This window comes from Cynoglossus semilaevis, chromosome 5 (genome assembly GCF_000523025.1).
Source record: "Cynoglossus semilaevis isolate Cse_v1.0 chromosome 5, Cse_v1.0, whole genome shotgun sequence".
Lineage (NCBI taxonomy): Eukaryota > Metazoa > Chordata > Actinopteri > Pleuronectiformes > Cynoglossidae > Cynoglossus > Cynoglossus semilaevis.
In genome coordinates this window covers 11,109,937-11,132,012 of record NC_024311.1, presented here as the reverse complement: position 1 = coordinate 11,132,012, position 22,076 = coordinate 11,109,937, and the positions used below count along the sequence as shown (strand labels likewise).

The following is a 22,076-nucleotide window of genomic DNA, read 5'->3' as shown; positions in this document are numbered from 1 at the left end:
AATGTCGTCTACATGCCATGCCTGGTACATTTTGGGTACCAAACCTAAAACTGCAGGAGGACACAGGGTTTGCAATATTGTAATGTCCCGGGCGGGGAAATCAATGGGCAGTTAATTGATGTGAGTGTTGGTGTGAGATTGTAAACAGGGTGATTTGCAGTCCAGCCGAGCGAGGGACATTTTAAATGGGATTCATTGGGGACAGTGAGGATACAGTGTTAACAATCGGGGGCTGAATGACACAGTGGGTGGGACACAGTGTCCAGAACCCAACAACAGATAAATACAAATGTATGAGTCGAAGTCAGAGGGTGGGGAAAGTTCTCACAAAGTGTTTTGTTTTAACCATGTCATTTTCAGCATTAAAATATTTAATTATGATTTAATAGTTTTCATATTTTTCCAATTTTTCATAATAATTTAATTCATTTTCCGATGGATGTCAGAAAAATTGTAAAAATGAACACCAGTAACGACGTTTACAGTGTGGGGCCTGAAACTGACCTGTATTTAATATATCGAGGAATAAATGATATTATTACGTATTAATATTTCGTCAGCTAAAGAAAAATGTTCAAATCAGAAAACTTCCGTAAGCTAACAGACGGATACCAAATAACATTGAACTTTAAAAAAATTTTATCAATAAAAATCGCGTTAATTCGAACTATACGCTAGGATGATTTATTGTATTTAACAACGGGGGCCAGTATGAAACAGGGGGAAACTTTATAAAATGTTCTCCAAGAACAGTATTATTGTCATTATTATTGTTATATAAAAAGTCCATGGCTTTGACTTTTGATCTGATGTATTAAATATATTTGTGATGAGTTTTTGCATTCATTAGAAATAAAATATTAATTTAATTTTGGGATCAAAATTGTGCGTATTTAAATTTTTTACAAAAGACCGCTACCGTGTTGATAACATCACGCTAAATCCGAAAAGTACCCTTAATTATTACTATTTTTATTATTTACTATTATGGATTTTAAGACGCCGAGAAAGCTGTGCGCCTCTGCGCACTGTGCGCGTACTGTTCATGCAGGGGAATGTTCCACCCAGACCCGCAGTAGTGATGATGACTGTTCCTTTCTAGGTCTCTCTCTCTCTCTCTCTCTCTCTCTCTCTCTCTCTCTCTCTCTCTGCCTCCCTCCCTCTTCCCCTCTCCTCACTCTGTGTATTGGTGACTGGAGAGCCCGGTTGACTGTGTGACACCGGAATCAACACGTGGTGCTGGGTTTCTGCTCCCTGATCGACCCGATGCGTAAAGACTCACAAGGAACTGAAGAGCAGGGCCTTCATCTGGGTCAGCTGTGCGTGTGCGCGCGCGTGTGCGTTCCGACTCTCTCCCCTCCCTTTTTTAGCGCGCGCGCACGTGACAGTGTTTGTATGCAGACAGAGAAAGAGAGAGAAGAAGATGGAGATGGAAACTCTCAACAGCGCCAGAAGACAACGAGTTAAACGACGAGCTAAGTTTTATAAGGATTCTTCAGTCTTGAACAGAATTCATTAACAGATCCTTAAAGTGGATGGTGCTGGTGTGATGATTTTACCTCTCATTTAATCATATGTTGTTGTTTTTTTTTTTTTTTTTAGATTAACAGGCATGGTGTAAATTGTAGGCCTACTTGTTTCCAGAGCTTTGAACCAAGTTTTTATGAAAACAAGTCCTAAAAACACAGGCAGCACTAGTTCAAATCTGATTACTTTTATTTGATTAACATTTCTTTAGTGAGTTTATCAGGGAAATGCAAATGAACCTTTGTCAAAACTGGAGTATTATTTCCTACACTTTCATGGAACAGCACAGTAACAAAGATATAATCTATTGTGAGAAGCTGAACTCAGAGAATTCTCTCAATTTAGACCTTACATTTTGTTTATAAATCTATTTTAACATGATGTAACAATATATGTACCACTGCCTGCTCGAGTTTTATCAACTACATTGAAGCTTTTAACTCAGGTTACAATACAGTGTTCAAAAGTGTGTGTCTTTATTCACGGCGTGATGAAGTCCTGAAAGATTAAGAGCTTGATTAAAGGGATGGTCATAAGCTGGCCTCGTGTGCAAAGAAATAAAGTGATCAGCCACATATTCCTCGAATCAAGTCATGCACACTGTGCTGTGTGTGACCATGTTTTTAGTTGTCCTACTTTAAGTACATGAAAATCTCATATTCGTAGGTATTTGATATTGTTCATTGACAATACAGAAACCAGCCACTAGGGTAAACAAGCCAGTATTCCTATAGTACAGGTCCCAAGCCCAGATAAATAAAAAAGATAAAGCCTGGTGAGGGTTGCGTCAGGAAGGGCATCCGGTGTAAAACCTTTAGCCAAATCAAATATGCGTATCCAAAAACGATTTCCATTGAGAATACAGAATTTGTTATTGGGATTTTTTTTTCTTAAATAAAGTCCGGACATAGAAAACTACATGAAAAAAAAAAAAAAAACACAACATCAGAATATAAATATCAAAAACCAGACAGGCACAGTCACTGCAGCAGAATAAAACAGAGCATCTCAGGTGAACCTTAATGGAGAAGTTCCATCAATCAATGGTGCCTTTTTCCCTCTGTTTTTCTAAGAACAACTTCAGTTCCTCAAACTTCTTTAACTTTTAACTCCTGACAAGAGTTTCAATAACACAATATTTGCTCTGGTCGGAAATTAAATTCATCAATCTGATCAATATGCAGCTTTTACAGCTCCTCTCTGCCACTAAAGAAATCCCATTGAAAAATTGTGGGCATTAAAATTCAGTACCTGCAGCAGCAGAGAATAGCCTCCATTAATTAAGAGATCAAACCTGTTCCCATTGTCCTGCAGCAGCCCCTGCCACCACATGTCCCACAGACCTCCCCACCTCCAGCTGCCCCCTCTATTGTGGCTCCCTGACAACTTCCTGTAGCATCACCCGATATCAATGGGCTCTGTTTGTTTTTACATTATCTCGGCCACAGTTACAGACATCTCCTTTAAATCTTGGCTTGTTTGAGGGGAAAACAAGCAAACATTCAAGGGTGCCACAGAGGTGTTAGAGGTCACACGCAGGCTTTTCTCTCAGCCTGTGTGTGTTGTGTGTATCAGCAGTGAATGACCAGGTGCAGGTGAACAACAGATTGGGAATTGTGTGTCAGAAGATCCCTGGACATTGTCTGATCCCTGCAGTCATTAGTGAGAGAGGCAAGGTGGTCAGCAATCCCCCGTCGTCACTGCTGTAACTGGACACCACGCCACAGACGGCGTGCTCTCCAGAAGGAGTCCACATCCGCATCTTGTTGCAGTGTTTGCAAACAGTGTCACACCTCATTTTAGACAGAAGTTTACCTTCAATATTAATGAGGAAAACTGTCACCTGATAAGAGATATTGTAGTTTGGCGTCGTCATTTGTCAATTTGGTTATGTATAATTATTTAACTTTTACTAAATATTTCACTTATTTTAAAAACAATAAGATTTAGAAATTCTAAAATAGAAACGTGAGAATAGAAAGCTGTTAGATTCATCTAAATAATAATAGTTTAATATTTGTAAAACTACAAAATGTGAAAAAATCGAATTCTCAAATTGTATCCTTTGATTAGACCCGATTAACTATTTTCGCTTGAACTGCATTCATAAAAAAACACTGCAGTACTTGGCGAGCAACAAGGCTCCTAATTTAGCCCCTTTGTGTTTCTGACATATACAAATTCCTCTTTCAAATGACATTGACGGATGATATTTGGACAAAGAGAGATGCTGGGAATTGTTAGATATTCCACAGAATGGAGCTGAAATACACTGACTCACACCGCTCATACTGAGAGTTACAGGGGAACCAACGCTTGGAACATCTTGAAGAAATTACATCGCCTTAAGGCAAGCAGCTTGTTTATGTATTTTTAAGAACACGGACACAAAAAGTTAAAAAAAAAAACACACTAATTATCTTTATCTTAGTTCAAGTGCGTATGAACACAGAGCATAAAAAGTTTGCAGGCTCGATGTTTGCTTGACGGTCGAACAACAAAGCCGTGGTCAGGTAAAAGACGTGTTGTAAAAATGTTTTACAGTGCCTACACCCACAACAGAGAGAGACAAAGTGGTGTCTGTGGACACTGAGATGTTTATCTGCTGCCGTCAGACAGCTGTGATGGTTGTCCTGCACTTAACTGTGTCTCAGACAGCCCCTCATCGCTGTCTGCATCAGTGTCCTGGCTGAAAAGTAAGGCGGCTATAAGCAAACGTAAGCTATTGATCTCCAGTGTGTCCCTGATCCTCATTCCTTCGCTGGAGCAACAAGGAAGGAAAGGACGTGGACAGAGGACGGAGCCTCCGGTGCTAACGTGCCGACTGTCTGCTACATGCTACAGGTTGCTTCTTCTGTGCGCACACAGTACATGCAATTTATAATATGTGTGAGGCTAGTAAGCCATGTGTTGTTGAATTTTAAATTTTTATTTAAACTTCTTCATACTTATATCTTTGTAATATTTATAAAACGGAGATGATTAACATTTTTTCCCATCAAAAACACGTTTTTTTAGTGCTAATAAAAATGAATGATGGACTGTGGTTTTGGAGATTTATAATCAGGAAAATCAGGAGGCTCTGTCTAGACCATATGTGTCAAACTCAAGGCCCAGGGGCCAAATGCGGCCCGCCAAGCCGTTTTATGTGGCTCACAGGAGGTTAAAAAGCATTTAGTAAAGTCCATGCAGCAGAGTTCCTTGACCTTAACCTTCATTATTACACAGCAATGGCCGATATCTGTAGGTTGAATAAATAATAATCAATTGCAGAAACATGTATTTGTCTGTGTCCCACTGTGGCCCGGTACCAAATGACCTATGGACTGGTACTGTTCTGCGGACCGAGGGTTGATGACCCCCGATCTATACTGTCTTCCATTTACAACCGGCCCTTCAAACAGATCTGTATTGTTGATGTGGCCCCTGGTAAAAATGAGTTTGACACCCCTGGTCTAGACCATTGTTTCTCAAAGACTGGGTTGAAACCCTCAGGTGGGTCGCAAGAGTTTTTTTTTTTTTTTGTTGGGTCGTCTCGCATCATATTTTCCAGGAGTTTATGAATATTGTCTATTGACTTGGGTCGTAAAGGTTTGTGACTTTTAAAATATGGGTCCCAAGGAAAAAAGTTTGGGAAACACTGGTCTAGGCTATGATATAAGATCCATCCTCAGGTGTTGTGTTCTCTAGCTCCCAGTTGAGAAAGGAACCAGGTCCAAATATGTCACAGCACCGCCTTATACCAAATTTGTTTCCTTCTTCTCTGCACAACTTATTGGTTTCCCCTTTTTTTTCACAGCATCACAAGTTTAAATGCCACATGCTAGACTCAGGTGTCCACTCTTGTGTCTGCACGCCACAGATTAACCTCCCTCTAAAACTCTGCTTCTGTTTCTCTGTAGTTCATGCTACATATCAGACAGAATGACAAACACATCCTTTCATTCATCTCCACTGCCCTTTCCGATCGCCTCCTTCTTTTGGCCAATCTTCTGTTGCACGTGCTGCTTCATAAACACCCAGCAAAATGTATGTTGAGAATAATTGTTAAAGAATTTGATGATACCTCGTGACATATTTTCCTGCAGGTAGGCCGATCAAACAGTCGGACACAAAACAACTCACACACATAACTATGGAGCCTCACACACACACACACACACTCACACACAGGATGCCTTTCAAAGAAGTTTTCTTTTTTTTTTATTACTTCCTCTGCCATTCAACAACCTCCGCACTTTTCACAGAGCCCTGGGTGTGCAGTGAAAGAGCCGTGCTTATTATGTGCTCTCCAAACCCAGCTTTGTTTTGTCCCGATAGCTGCTTTTCTCTTCCTCTCTCCTTCACTCCTTCTCTTTAATATTCAGAGAAGGAGACTTGGCTCTCACAAATGCCTGTTTTCCCAGTTTTCTACTCTGCTCAGAGCCAAGAGTGGCCTCTGTGAGTGCAAACATGCAGCAGGGAGGAACATCTCCTGACAAACATCTCCGAGGATGTGCCACCCGGCCCTGTGTCATCCATTCTATACCTGGCACAGCAGGTGAACAGCCCACAAGTGAATACACTCATCCAGCCACTGCCCTGTGCCCTGTTGTTAATGTCCACAGTGCGTGCAGCCATGCTGTGGGTGTTCATCCCTGAGAGTTTCAAGGTTCTTCAGTTCTGAACTGGAAGCAACCAAATAGAGAAAATGTGAAATGTTTTTTTTTTTCTCAGTAGGTCTTAGTTCCTACTTCTGAACTCCTCACCACTTCTTGTTCCTCGTTCTGTCAGTGACGGCACAACAGTTTGATGCTCAGACAGAGACTATTGACATTTGGACCTCATCCAAAGTTTAAAGCTACATCTACGGCCTAATGAACGCAGGGACGTTCCTAAGAATTTCAGGAATTCATTTAAACATCTTCTGCTGCTGTCTCCTGTATCCCAGCAACTGGGACCGGAGTGAATCCCATCAGTTGTGTAAGAGTGGTGTACATTCTAGAAAGTTCACTAGTCCCTCACAGGTTCACTAGTCGGTGATCGGAGTGGACAAATACATCGTTATGTGGCACTAATTTGTTGGTGATACATTTTCTCTAATGTATGCCTTTCGTCAGCTCAGGGTTCTCGTTAATGTATATGTTTAAATCTATTGTCCTCTCACACAGAGACAGAACTGCCGGGGGGCCTGGAGCGTCAGCTCATGTTGTCAACCTTTTATATTCATCGCACCTGGCAGTTTCCGTGACTCTCATTAACACGGTAGCGTCTTACTGTTGTGCTTTGTTTAACCAGGTGGCTGACACAAGAGTCACCCTGCACTGAGGAAATATCAGGGGACACTTGCACCCACTGGAGAAAAGTGTCATTACAGTGCAGGCCTGTGATCCACCGCTGACTTCAGCAGATGGGCAAACAGCATAAATTAGGAGTGGAGCCTATACTTAAACAGAACATACACTCCAAACTTTGATAAGGCGGTACACTGTGTTGGAGTCAGACCCCTGCTGATGCTAACAGCACTCTGCTATTATCACAGGTGTGATCGGCTTCACCAGCCCACGGCCACATTTACATCTTAATTACCAGCGTAATCAATGGGCTTGCACTTTGACTTCATTTGTGACATTCATGGAACCTCATTGAAGATGTAAGAATAGGCCAGCGTAAGTACTGGTGCTGAGAGGAAAGCACTTATTTTCAACATGTGATAAAAAAGAGAATACAAAGGAGATAAAGTCCTGAATTCTACCACAGCGAGTGGTTGATAAAGTGAGTGCTGGGAGATATTTATGATAATTGCACGCTCCTCCCAAAATGACAAAGCAAATTGTTGAGACGTGCATTGCATGACAGAAAACGGATGGCTAGTGGGACGAGAGCCGGGGTGATTTAAATGGCAAGTGATTGAACAACAAACTCGCATTAAGACCGTATTGATGAGTTCAGTGTTTCATTTGGGATCAATAAGACGATTGGTGGAGGCTAGAGCCAATACGTGAGGCTGGAAGTGACTGCAGAGGACAGAGGAAGGAGGAGAGAGGAGAGAGGAGGGCCACAGCATCAGTGATTTGTTTTTTAGCAGGAGAGAATAATGATGTAGGACAAATTATTTCTCAATGTTTAGATAAACTTGTCATTTCTGTACTAACTTTACCCTTTTTTGCTAACCCTTATCTATTGCTAACTCGACTTATTACTTGAATAACAGACTATTGTCATGATGTTTTTTTTTGATAATTTTAGATGGGAAACATGCAGAAAGAAGAACATATTTTTATCAGGACTCATGTTCATTTTTTTGACCCTGTATCAAACACTAATATCTTTTTTCCATCAGTTTGTTCAAGGAAAAATGTATTTTTAATAATAATAAAAAAGTTACCTTTACTTGGTTTCATCATTCCTTCATTTCTACAGCCTTTTCATCCATGGATCTGTTTCTCTCCATGTCTTGGACGGTGAGGATTTTTCATCTGTACAACAACCTATGTGAGATTAAAATATTATTATTATTAGAACAACATAATTACCAATATTACATTATTTAAAGTTACCCTGCAACTGGACATACAGTGAACAGCTTGAACAGTAAAAACTGCTGAAATAATTCAATAATGAAATTAACATGAGATGAACAACATTTGTAGTATATTAATTAAATAATTAGCAAATACATATATGTTTTACAGATTACAAAATAGATATGTACACCAATCAGTGATAAAGTAAATAAAGTACTTGTTTTATAACAGGAACACGAACCCCTCCAACTTAGCACAGTGTATTTATTATCTATATTTTGCAGTACAAGAATAGATCATCTGTGTTAGGTCTGACTAGCTGTCCAAAAAAGGAGAAAATGAGACGCAATACAAACAGTGTTATAAAGTATTTCCTAATCTTATAAGAACCTTATATATGTTAAATCATACTATTTAGCAATACCCACGTCAGAGTTCTTAAAACTAACATCTATTAGCATGTTATTAAAGAAAGAGAAAACATCTCCACTTACCATTTGTGGACATTGCTGCAGTCAAGCTCCAAAATAATGCTAAGGACAGCTACATGCTGGACGGTCCTTAAAGACAGGATGCAGTTACGTCGGTCTGCTGATCGATTGACATATTAAAACGCGATGAATCGCATCGATCGTCCGTAGTTAGGTGAAAACAAATCAGAATTTAAACATTTACAGAATACTCCCGTAAATGCTTGTTTACTTTATGGCAACAGCAAAATATTCTTCAGGGAAACTGTTTCACATCTGAAGTTGTTGAATGTTGGTATATGGGGAAAATAGTCCTCAAAATGCCAAGTGTTGCATCATGACCTGTGTAAGTTATATTTTTTATACATTGGTGAATGTACTAGACTCCAGTACACCGGTGAATGTACTACTTTCACTCTTTGTTGACTAATATAAAATGTATTATTATGACCTAATTTATTAAGAACAAAAAACAGTTTAATGCAGTGTAGATGACAAGTGTACTGAGAAATCCACGCTATAATTAAAACAGAAAACAAAAAGACACTGAGCTGAACTTTGGAGTAGTGCAGTTATTACCTGTCACTGTGGTAAAATACAGACATTAACAGTGATTATTAATCCAGGGCTGCATTAGTTTGAAGAGGCTGTGTATGGAGGAGAAGACTGGTGGAAGCCCCGGCCAATCACAGCTGTTTCATCACTCTTCTCCCACAGTGTGACAGATGATGCTAACAATGAACATTTCATCTTCAGCCGCGCTGCGAGCTGCTGTGCGACAGAGATGAAGTAAGTCCTACCAGATGAATTACCGCATGGTGATTTATCATGATGGGCCAATAGGAAAAATACAAATGAACAATTAGCAAATTTAGCCTTAATTAATTGCTCCCAGAGAATAGATGAGCTTGTAGAGCATGTGTGAACATGCTCTGAAACACTCAACACACACGGCTAATCTTCATGTAGTTTGTAGAATATTAAAATGTTAATTAGGGTTAATTGAACAATTCCCTTCACTGCCTTCTGATTATGGATGTCAAACACAAAGAGGCGGTTTGATTAAGCAGAGAGCCCGGGATAGAAGAGGTATTGTTAATGAATAATGTGCTGCTACACTGAAAATTCCCATAGTGAGCAAATAAAAATTAGAATTTAACTACTGGAAATGTCAAAATGTGAATCTTTGCATTATAAAACACAATTATCCTGCGTCCTTTTATTATTTGTTTTTAAAAATACATTACTTTGATGATTTTAACATAAAGATTACACACCATACTGCTCATTTTATTTTATCTTTTTTTCTCTTCATAAATTTCCAAGACTAATTCTAACAAATCAGGACTGCAAAGAGTTCCAGGTCTAACGTCACATGTGTTGAGTTGTTCATCCAGCATCTAATATGGAAACAGGTTTCCCAAACCATATCCTCATGAGAGATAATGCAGTTTAGCACACAGTGTGTTACCATGTGAGGAGGACATGAATCCAGGAACTAAATGCTGACTTAAAAATTAGGACAAGATCTTCATTGTTACCCCCCCCCCCCACACACACACACACACACACACTGCAGGATAGGGATGAGACCAAAACAAATTAGGACATATTGCATAATTCAATGTGACCAAATGCAAATGTAATCAGGAAAATTCAATTTGTTCCCAGACCTGGAAATAATCAGAAGATTTGAAAAGAACTTTTACAAATATTAGGTGTTGGTAAACAAAGCATTTTTCTGTTTTAACACAGTGTAGGTGAGTGCAGTAATGTGCGTCACTAATGCTGACATAAAAATAGAAGCTAATGTAACGTTAACAGAAAAGTGAAGAGTAACATGGTGCTAAAACGACAACAGCCAGATGGATTTTTTCCTTCTGTCTATCCAACGTACACACTGTCAGTGTAAACTAGTCTTTCTGTGTATTTTCTATGCCTTTATTTAAATGAAGTGTATTTTCCATGCAGGAATGGAACAGTGCCATCACTCTGGGAGCTGGCAGCAAATATCTAGCAAACAAATGATGATGTGAAACAAAGACTCATAAGCCTATAAATCAGTCTGCGGCTGCAAATTAATAGAGCTGTTGACAGTTGATAGCTGAGGGGAAAGGAAATCACACCTGACGTTTGAAAAGAAAACACAAAAATAGAAAAGAAAATTTAATTTCTTTTTCTTCTTGTCTTCTATATTTATGGTCCTTTATGGAGCAGTGAAGTTACATTAACATACTATTTAAATAAAAACTTTAGGCTGGAGATATTCAAATAAATGAATACCAACCCCACAGAACTTTCTTTTAACATGTACGTTGTTCATTTTCCTTATTTATTAACATCCACTCCTGTGCAGCCACACCACCTTATAAACAACCCTAAGAAAAATGGCACCGCATCCATGCTGTTGGACGGCGTTCGGATGACAGCAGAGATGAAGGAGAAGTCGGCAAGCCAGAGAGAAAAAGAACAAAACAGACAGCAGAAAACAAGAGGAATAAAGAGGGGGCGTTGAGAGGAGAGCTAAGTACCAGGGAGCCTGTCAATGTGGGGGGCTAATGGTGGGGGTACCAAGGTTGCAAGCAATTTCTCTTTGTTATCAAGTGAAATGACTCTGCAAATATGACAATAAATCACAGCGGAAATCAATCTGAGAGGAGGCGACTGTGAGCCACTGATAATGCATCAATCAATATTTAATGTTTAGACTTTAATTAATCCACAGGCGCCGAGCATTCTTTAAGTGACAAAGGGGGAGCGGGGGGGAGTGAGTCGGGAGTGCTTTTGCATAGAATAGCTCTTATATCAAATGGAGACACTGAGCTGAGCGACGGCATCAGTCGATTTTCCCACAGCTTTACTGGGCTCCTGAATCCCCGCTCTCCTTTTAAACAAAGCTTTAAAGTCTAGAGTAAATGTTTAAGTACTCGGTCGGATAAATAAAAGTGAGGTTAGATGATGGATAAAAAGCAGACGTGGGTCACACAGAAGGGAATGTTGACACCTTGGGATGTGGTTTCTGTTCTCAGGTTCATTCTGCAGAGATGGAGCCTCCAGTCCGACAGTTGGACCTGGGATGTACTTAAATCGCATGAAGGAAGACTCAAGACTGGACTTCAGACACACCCTCAAATGTTGACCCGGAAGGTTTGGGACTGGTGAACCACCTTAATTTCATGAAACAATTGTTTTTTTGTTTTTGTCTTTAATTTCAGTTTTTCTAATGCATTTAACACCAATTTCTTTAAACCTGTTTTTTCCAAGAATAATTCCATTTTGCTTGTTTTAAAGCATACGCACTAAAAGGTTCTTCATCTGAAGAGGTTCCAATGTGAGGAAATGCAATTCTTCTTCATTTCAACATGCAGAAGTGGAGAGCTAGGTCAGAATGGCAAGAGGTTAAAAGAGATTCACCATACTTCCTCACCAGTAGTACTAGACATCGTGCATCATGTGTGTATTCGAGCAAGACGCAGTGGGGAATAGATAGTCAGTGGATGAAGTGGATGTTGTGTAAAGATTCCGAAGAAATGCCGCAACAAATGTGAGACATTTGTGTGACAAAATAAAAGGTGAACTTGCTAAAGAAGAACAACAACATTGCATTTGTTTGTACAAATGTACATTTAGTAAAAATTCAGGCGAACAAGGTTAACTAAGACATCAACTCTGCACAAACACTGTTTCCAATAAAAGACAAAGGGTTATTTTACTTCAGAGACTCATCAGGACGTAACACACAGTACTTCTCACCAGCAATGGTTTTATTTATTAGTTTGAATCCCTGAAGTATCTGCTAAAATTACAAATCACTTATCCCCATTCTGCAACTCTTACTTTCAAACTTAGTAAAAAAAACTAATTTGTGAGAATTGTTCTCCAGACTGTGAGAAATCAGAGAGCCCCTCTCCCCCCACTCCTCCCTGCACACTGTTGACACCACCCTGACGTCTGATTCAGGGGCTCTCTGCAGCAAAATCCCTGTCTGAAAAATGCAAGCGTGGAGCAGCTATGAAGGAGTGCTTCAGTGAGGTGTGATGCTTAGCCCTGTGATCACACTGACACTTCCCACAGGCACTAATTACTGAATCTTCTCCTCTGAGGAGTTGTGAGAGAAATATCACGAAGGACGCTTGACATTTGGAAACCCGCAGCAAAATTCTCAGTGATAATTGGGACACAAATGAGAAGGAGGTCCACCAAGTCTGTGGTAGTTGGTGAGGTGGCTTTAGATAACTCTCTGAGAGAGTTCCATCACCAAAACATGACCCGTGGAGAGCATGGTGGAGGTCAGTGCAGGGAGTGAAGGCATTTCAGATTTAGGAACGAGCAGTCGATGGACAATTATCGAAGGAGTTCCTTGAGATGTGGATAAAAGGATTGCCAGTAAGAGTGGCTGATATTCTTGACTGCACATACCAGGGCCGGCCCATTGTAACATTGTCCACAGATTTACAGGTCTTTTATCTTCAAAGGGGATCCATCTGGAACCGTGCTCACATCAAAGTGCCACAAAATGCACCATGAAGAAACTATTCTCCAAAAATCAGCCGTTTCAGAGGAAACTTCCACTGACTGAGCGTCAGGCAGGTGTGTTTGTGCTCAGAGGTGATACCTCACACACTTGCGTGAATTCTTTATTTTAATATTAACTACCGGATCCTGCGGTTCTGCATTTCGCAAAGGAAAGAAGAAAAAAAAAAAAAACACATTACACCATATAAATGGAGTGGAGAAGAAGGGCATTAACAGAGTACTATTTAGTATTTAACTGACATTTATGACAGTTGTTAAGTAATTTCCTGCAGCAGTGGTTTATGTCTTTGCAATAACCTCCATCAATGATGTAATGAGAGATGATAATACTTCCCCCCTTTTATGATCTGTATCTGCAGTTATGTGTCAACACACTGTGTGTGTGTGTGAGACAATTACTGTCCTTAGATCTGTTAACAGACTTTACTGGCTATTGGTCAGTGTGATGTGATGTACCGCAGGTTTAATGATGACCTCAGAGGCTGATTTAGTCATATTTCATCACTGTGGTAACTAAAAAAAACATGTAAAGGGAATTTGTGTATTGCTTAAACCTAAATAACCCTCAGAATGTGAGGCTTCACACAATATGATTTTTTTTTTAGATCTTTCTTCTATGCATGTGTTACTGCAGTGAAAATACTGGCTTCCGTTTCCTGTCATTGATTCTTATTTTCTGAGCAATTATAAAACGTATGTTTTGAATATAGTCTAATGTCCAACATTGGCTACTTGTTTCACATATCAACATATGAGAGAGCTACAAAAAAATGCCGAAAACACACCAATGGACACATTTTGTCTACAGACACGGAGTTGGTCAAAACATAAAAAAGCAACTCTGAGAGCAGCTGCTGTAACATGGGCAGATTACTAAAAAATAAGGTTGTACTAATACCAACAAGTACGAGTGGTTTCACATGAGTACTCGCCTATACTGAGATACTTCTTCAGTTGGATTTCATTAAATATGCAATGGACTGAGAGGTAGTGTTACAGGTTGTTTCAGGGACTTGTAGTGAGTAGGTGAACCACGGTGAGGACACCAAGCAGGAACACGCTTTAGTTCTTATTAACAGACAGAAATAAATGTTTCAGTATCAAACAAAAATATTACATACAATATTTACAGTCACTAAAAGAAGAATGAATAAAACAAGCCACACTGAAACAGGGTTATTCTGAAGGAGGGATGAGCAGTGGAGTTACTGTATGATATATTGGGGGGGTGTTTGTGTATGTGTGTGAGCAAGTGAGCAATCAAATAATCCAAAGTGTGAGGGGCAGTGAGCTGTGCACAGGCAGGGTCGTCATTTTTCACAAGGCAGAGTATGACAGAGCATAAAGACAGACAGCGTGCTGTCACCAATGTCTTAACAACCCCAGACACATGTGAACACGAGGAACTGTATTATCAAACAGCCAAAGTGCCACAGGCTAACATGTCTACAGCCGAGGCCAGCTGTGGTAATAGAAGCCTCCTGTCGTTGTCCTGTCAGTCTCAATGAGAGAGCTGACAGAGAAGACAATGTTGGGAGAAAAGAAAATGTCCCCGTATGAATGGATGTATAAATCCACACAGATACAGTGGGGGAAAAAATGTAGCAGCATCGTAAACATAGCATTGCTATGTTGTTTCTGCAATTGTATGTAAATCTGACCTGAAAGCCTACTGATCCAACTGGATTTGTGGAAATTGTGGGGTATGAGACTGACAAGCAGGGACTGCCCCACAGACTGGTCCACGTCGTTGTTAAATCTACATATCATTCTAACTCTTCCCACTGACCAGCAGGTGATTGAAAGCAAACATATATTTAGCATGTATCGCAGACGTTGACGTGTATTTGGTAAAAACCAGACCACAGTCAAAAAAACAAAAAACTTAAAAATGACACAACCCCAAAAAACAGATGGAGGAGGGAGGGACTTGAGTTTTTTTTTTGTTTGTTTTTTTTGTGATGGTAAGATTAGTTGGTTGGTCAACATTAGTTGTTAAGATCTATTATCTTCTCAGTATCTTTGTTCTTTTGTCAACGAGTGTGATTTTTGAGCCAAGTAGAAAACATTAAAATTCCTGGGTGGTGGAAAAAAAACATTTTACAGCGGTCAATTGTTGAAGAGGTCAAATATATTTAATTGAATCTAGATCTGTATACCATTTATAGCTGACATTTCTTGTCTTTTTTGTGGGTTTTGGTCAGTGACTACTGCCGCTGCTCTGTCCTTGTTGTACAGACCAGGATCAGGGTCATCACTTTAATCCATACTGACATGGAAAACACTGATCTTAAGACCTTCACATCTAAATCTGTTGTTTTCTCCTCTGAAGGAAATGTGTATTTCTTTTGACATGTAAGAAGCAGATGGAAATGTGGTGTTAGATTTAATCTGACTACGGCTCATGCTTTGATTAGAGCACAGATTAGGATTGCAGCCTAGGATTTTTAATAATTATTCTCTAGTTGAATTAAAACATATCCTCTTAACGCGAAAAACATACGCTGGCCGTGCACGTCTGCCCGAACATCCGCAGGATCATCGCTTTTAATCTCAAAATATTTATCAAGAGGAGCTCAGCTCATGTAGATGACGTCATACACGATGTACCAGGGTCGGCTGAAAGGTCTTTAAAAAAGAAATGTATTAACTGGAAAATAACAGTGAGCTGTTCATTGGTTCATTTTAGAACTAAGAGAGGTTTTGCTTTTTTGTTCTAAACTGATGATTGTGGATGGGTCATGAATAATCATGATTAGTCACAATTCATTTAATTAAAATAATCATACTTTATTGTGATTGCAATTAAACTTGATTAATCATACTCAGAGCAGTCAGCAACACTAAACATGACAAAAAAAAGCTTTTAGCTGTATATTACTAGCAGGTAAATGTTTGTGTTTCACACCTGTTTTTATATGTAATTAATCCAATTGATAAACATATTAATATGGAAATAATTCAAAAGTCAAGTAATCTAAAAAAATGTACTTTATTCATAGTGTTGGTGGATTTCAGTTGTTGCTTTGATCTTTATAGTTGTTTATTGAACGCATCATAGTTGCTGTTGTATGTGCAAATAACAGTGTGTGTAATGACATGAATGCAGTGTGCATTAATGTGCATTAGCAATGACATGATAGGTGGATGGACGGAGGGTTTAATTCTGTTTACATTTAAATGTGCCAAATCATATTCTGATTAATTTCACAAATTAATTAACAATAATTTTGACAGCCCTAATACATACATATATGTATATATTTTTAAATATACATTTAATAAAAATAAAAAAAATAAAAGTAAAGCATTTAAAGTTAACCAACAGAAGCTATTTTTTTCTCCCATGTTCTCCGTGTCACCTGAACAAAACCCGAGAACTTATCTGTGGCCTTGATCCTGCCCTCATATCAAACACATTTACCTTCTTTCTCCTTTGTTTCACAGACAATTGGATCACTAAGCTTGTTTGCTAATTGAGGGCAGAGAATCTCCTCTGTTTGTAGGTGAGGGCTCTGATCCCCTCTCTTCCTGTGCTGTATAAGAACCACTTACCCAAGTGGGTTAAGACTCATTGTTCTTTTTTTCTTTTTTTATCACTGACCATTTTTATAAATCTCAAGAGGTAATCTCCTACTGCCGCCCATTAAAGAACAGTAACTTGCCAACAATGGCCTCCAGCTGACTTTATCTGACGCGTGTTGACAAAGAAGGCAGCTGCCGCTGTTAGACAGGCTCGGTACAACCTGTCCCCCGATCCTCCTTCTTCTCTCCTCTGAGGAGGAAGCAGGAGAGACAGGGCTAACAAAAAATAAATAAATAAAAAGAGGTTGGGTTTAGTTTTGGTTGGACAGGGGTTCACTGTGTACTTTTCTTTGAATTTTAACTGGAAAGTTGAGAACCACTTTAATTCCACGTGTGTGAGTGTTTGTGCACGCAGGGTTTTGAAAGGCAAAAAAAGCCCAGAGCTGAAATAAGGTAATGAAAAAGGGAGAGAAAGAATTAAAAAGCATATGTTTTAGCAGTCATTAAGAGGAAGTGAGCACAGCCTGCCATGGACTTGATTTACGCTGGGCACTAAGCTGTTGGTGGGTGTAAATAATGTATTTAATTTTTAAAGAGTTATTTTCCCCCTCCACCCTTTTTCCTTCAGCAATATAAAAAAAACATCTCCATCTGGTCAAGTGTGAAGTAGGACAGAGCTAGATTAGAGAATGTTCGCTGTTATCTTATCTGAGCAGCGGCTTAATGTCTGCACAATCAATGCTCCGCAACAAGTGGTTCATTAAAAAGAATAGGAATGTTTAATTCCATGTACCACAAATGTGAGCCACCACAAAAACTAAGAAGAAAGAGTGGAAACATAATAGTAATAACTGAGTTCCTTACTCATGCCACAATGGGAGAATTTACAGTATGTCTTTGCAACTGACACGGGAGGTGATATGTGGTTGCGCTGGGAATCAAACCCAGAATTCCCTGCTCTCTGCTTGAAAAACAATCATACTAACCACTACACCATGGAACCACCATTAACCAAAAGTTTAAACTTGGATTTATTATAAAAACACACAGAGCACGGCTGTAGACATTATGAACATGTCTCAGTTGACCACAAAATAATAAAGAACAGAAAAAGTAGAACCAGAAAATAATGTATCAATTTAGGGTATCCAAAAAAAACAAAAAAACAGAGAACCTAGAACCATCAGCAGAGACAGGCTGCAAACCTCTGACCTCAGAACTCTGTAGAAACTGTGCGGCTCTTGTAATGGTTCAAAATATTATCCAAACACATCTGACTAGTCAGCATCCTAGAGAGATTTGCCTTTCACTGTCCATGAACTGCTCCCTCACGGATCCTTCTTTATTCAGCATCCAATCATTAGTGAACACCAGCGTCCAGCAGGACAACAGGGTGCATCAGTCAGCCCCACCCTGTCCTTGTTTGTCCATCACTCAAGTCTTTTTAGTCTCATATTTATAATTCATTGTGGCCCTGGCTCTGCTCTAGTGCCGCCGCAAGACCCTATAAAAGAGTGAAGAGGGTCTAAAGCTGCTCAGTGCCAAAACGCCGTCATGCTTGGAATTGTAATGTCTTGATCGGATGTTCATCCATCACAGGGGTGCGGCTAGGCCTGCCATGATATTACCAAAATATTATTAAAAGTTTGATCCCTGTGCAGCCATAAATTAGGAGCAAACTCCCGGAGATGTCAGTGCACGGGGACGATAAACTGGTCGCTGCAGCGTAGATGTAATTACACAGTTAAAGAGGAAGCGTGGCTGAGCATTCTGAAGCCGAGAGAAGCAGGGGAAGATTTGTAGATGGGCTGTTACAGTTCTGTTTGCCTATATTTAGGAGGATAGGTCTGAGATTACCACTCTTGCTACCAAGGCCTTCTGGGAAAGGGTGGACATGTGAATTAGTAATGTGTGTCTCCGTTCCTGGTGTTGACATGGCCTCAGGTGATGGACTTTACACCCACTGTTGGACAGAAGACAGTAGAGAACAAGGAGTTGACTGTGTCAGGGAGCTTCATTGTTTTGTGCAAGGGTTGAAAGGGAAACAAAAATGTATACATTATTCATTCACTAGGTCAGACCAACCTAGATGAGGGAACCACTGGCAGAGATGAAGAGACCAAACATCTGCTGCTAAATGCAAGCAGGCTGCAGTGTGACATGTTTGCAGTCTTGTCCTCTTCAGATGTTTGGCCTACAGTGATCCACTTCAAACACTTGGCCTGTGCTGCTCCTGCTCTTATTCCCCGCCTCTCTCTCCTGTGCTCAGCTGAGCTGCAGGACTGATAGCCTCCTCTCCTTGACTCCTTCACTCCTCTCTCCTGTATCTGTAAGCTGCTTTACTTCTTTATCTTTCTCGCTTTTACTCCGTGGAGAGTCTCCTCTATTCCTTAGTCACTGTCACCTCCTCCTTCTCTGCATGTGCTTCTCCTATGTATTAACATCTTTAAACCTTGCGTGCTCAGCGATGATGAGATTTGATCCCTCATGCTGGATGATCCTCACCTGATATCCCACGTAAGGCAGTTTCTAAAGCAGGTTAACTTCTCAGACTTAAGAGGAAAGGACAGTCTGCTTCATTTTTCACTCCCTGAAACGCTGTGTGACAACAGCTAAGCTAGCATTAAAACATTGAGTCTATCAAACTAAGCACTTTGTGACAGCGTGCTTTTTAACTGGGTTTATGTTGTGGGTTTTTTTTTTGTTATTTTTTTTCTCCAGAAACTAAGTTATCAAAGCGTTGGGGAGGGCTGTAGTCCGATGACTCAAACTGAAATAGAATAATAAAGAAGTCAGATCAGTGCTGAAAAGGACCCTCAGGTGTATCCAGGCTGTGGTCACCTTCCAGGAACGATGTATGGGTGTGTGCTGGGAGAGACTGGAAAAGAACAGACGAGTGATAATTGATGGAACATCTGCCTGAACTGCAGGTGTGTGTTTCTGCTCTGCTCTCGTGACACTTAATGAATGACTTCACTCAGTGAGAAGATGCTGTTTATAGCCACAATGCTGAACTAGCACATATGAAAGGGGTTTTTTTTTTTTATATAAAGTCATTCACACAAGTCCAGAGGCCCACGAGAGAAAGTCAAATCAGTATACCAACATGGAACAACAGTGGTCGAAATAAATATGTCATCAGTAATGATAATCACACATTAGAACCTCAACTTTTCATTTTGGTTCACCTGAAGAGCCACATTGTCAAAAATAGACAAATTGTTATTTATTGTCAAACTCTTGGAGCAGGGAGTCCATAACCACATCAAACGCCACAGGACTACTTATGATGGATGACAGATTTGACATGACATCATGAGGTGGATTCAGGAACAGACTCACACCTCATGCCCAGGCAAACAGCTCTAATGCCCTCATCACTACTTCAAAAGGACAGAGAGTGAAAAAGAAGCTCAACACAACCCTCTACATTTACCCACAGATGAAGACAACATTTTTCCCTTTAAATACAGCTGGCAGGAATCTTAAAGGAACTGTTAGCCTGCTCTTGTTCTTGGTGAAAGATAAGAGCACAGAGAAGAAAACTGCAACCAGGACAGACACATGGGGATGGGAGCTGAGGGGGTGGACTCTTCAAAGCAATATCAATTTTGCCATTAGTTCAATTTAAATAGATTTTCCACTTCCAACAAAAAGCAACAGATGCTGAGGTGCTTTTCTTTTACAGCACCTCTAAATGTAAAGCTGTGGAAAAGGAGAGAGTGGGCAAAAAAACAAAAAAGACGAGAGATAAAGAGACAGAAGGGGAAAATACAGAGAAAAGGGGAAGAGAGCAAACAGTTCTCCGTCTCTGTGATTACTATCTTGGGGGCTAAACTGAGCAATTACTGGCTGGAACTTTTAAAGAAGCTGATTACAGGCAGTCACAGACTGTGCAACAGACAGACGGACAGACAAGACTTGATCTCAGGGAAAGTTCATCTGTCTGCTGGCCGTCTCACCACCGTGCCCTGCATCACAGCCACTCTGTCCTATCAAGCCTTCAGCCGGCCTCGGCCCCTCCATCTGGAGCTCCAACTGAGTAGGAGTCTTGGTTGTACCTACTGCGGTCTCCACACTACCTTTGCTGTCTGTCTCTTCAGCCACAGAACCACATGCGTTTTAGCCCTTCAGTATTATCCTTCATTGTCCCTGGAAGTCACAGGAGGCAGACAGTAAGATAAGGTGATGGAGAGAGGGATGGTTGAAGAGAGAGGGGAAGGAACTAAAAAGGGGAAGGGGCAGATCATTTGTTTCCAGTTTTCTCACAGCTCCAGGCCTGGCACTCCTTCTTACGTTGATTTACAGCCTTTCTCGACACGACCACATCTGAGGGGAGAATAATTAGAAGGCTCTAAAACTTTGCTGTTTGGGGCTGTTGTAATGAAATTTGTTGGCCCGCAGTCTTGTTTTGGGGGTAGGAGACATAGTGTAGGTGAGTGTCTGCGATTCTTAACGGTGTGTAGGACAACGAGACACAGACGTGCTGACACACTCATGCATTCAGATCTCACTCTATGCTTCCCACAAACTCTGACCCAGCGTGTTCGGGGAGCTTTGTAGTACCTTTACAAGATCATTTTATTCCTACAAATTTCTTGTTATGGTGATCAAATACATCCCCAGTGTAAAGCATCAAGGGCAGCGCAGCACCACAGAGGGTTCTGGCTGATGCTAAGGAGGGGGTTTGCCTGCCCAACTGACTTGGCGGCTGCTGTCCTGGCTGAGATGTGGAAGACTAAAGAGTTCCAGGCCACGTCACTCTGCACCCTCACTCCAGAGCAGAGAAGTGCCGGGGGCTAAAGGGAGGCCTGCATGGGCGAGTAACCAGCTGCCTCCTTGGCTCCAGAGTAATGATGCCACTCCTGAGGGAAGTGAGAACACCAGCACCACCACCCTCCACCTCTGTCCCCATCCCTCTTAGCTTTGTCAGCCCGGAGGTTAGCTGCTCTGATGCAGGTTCTCTGAATACCATCACCGCCCCATAAAAACAGCAGCAGGAAAAAACAGAATCACAAATGGCAGCGACAAAGGTGGTGAATGCAGTCATTACTGGAACAGTTTCATTTTGTTGAATTACTTAACTTTCCTCAGAGCTGAAATACCTGACTACGTTAGACATCTCCCTGGAAGATGAGTGAGGGGGGAAAAAAGAACACAACAGAACAGACAGACAGCTCAAAAACACAAAAAGAATAACAGCTATTACTGCCACCATCCAGAGACAACTATAATCTGCTCTATGCCATCAGCCCCAAAGCTGTTTCCATTTATCTTGGCCCCAGCGTTTTTTGCCGGGTATGTTATAGCTCTTGACCACTACTTCAACAACATACATCAGTCTCCATTCAACAACACCACAACACCTATCCACCTACATACAACACATTTGTAGGTTCTATCTTTTTCATCTCCAAGTAACGTGTAGCACTGAGACTCCTAAAGTCAGACAGAACACGGAGCACCAGAAGGCCTGAAAAAGTAACAGCTTTGCATGATGTCACTCAATGAC

General features: G+C 40.6%; 1 protein-coding gene across 2 annotated transcripts in view; it reads right to left on the bottom strand.

The window, feature by feature from the left end:
- The window catches only part of tox3 (TOX high mobility group box family member 3), a 280,269-nt gene that overhangs the window by 75,878 nt on the left and 182,315 nt on the right, over window positions 1–22,076 (bottom strand). The window lies entirely within an intron of this gene.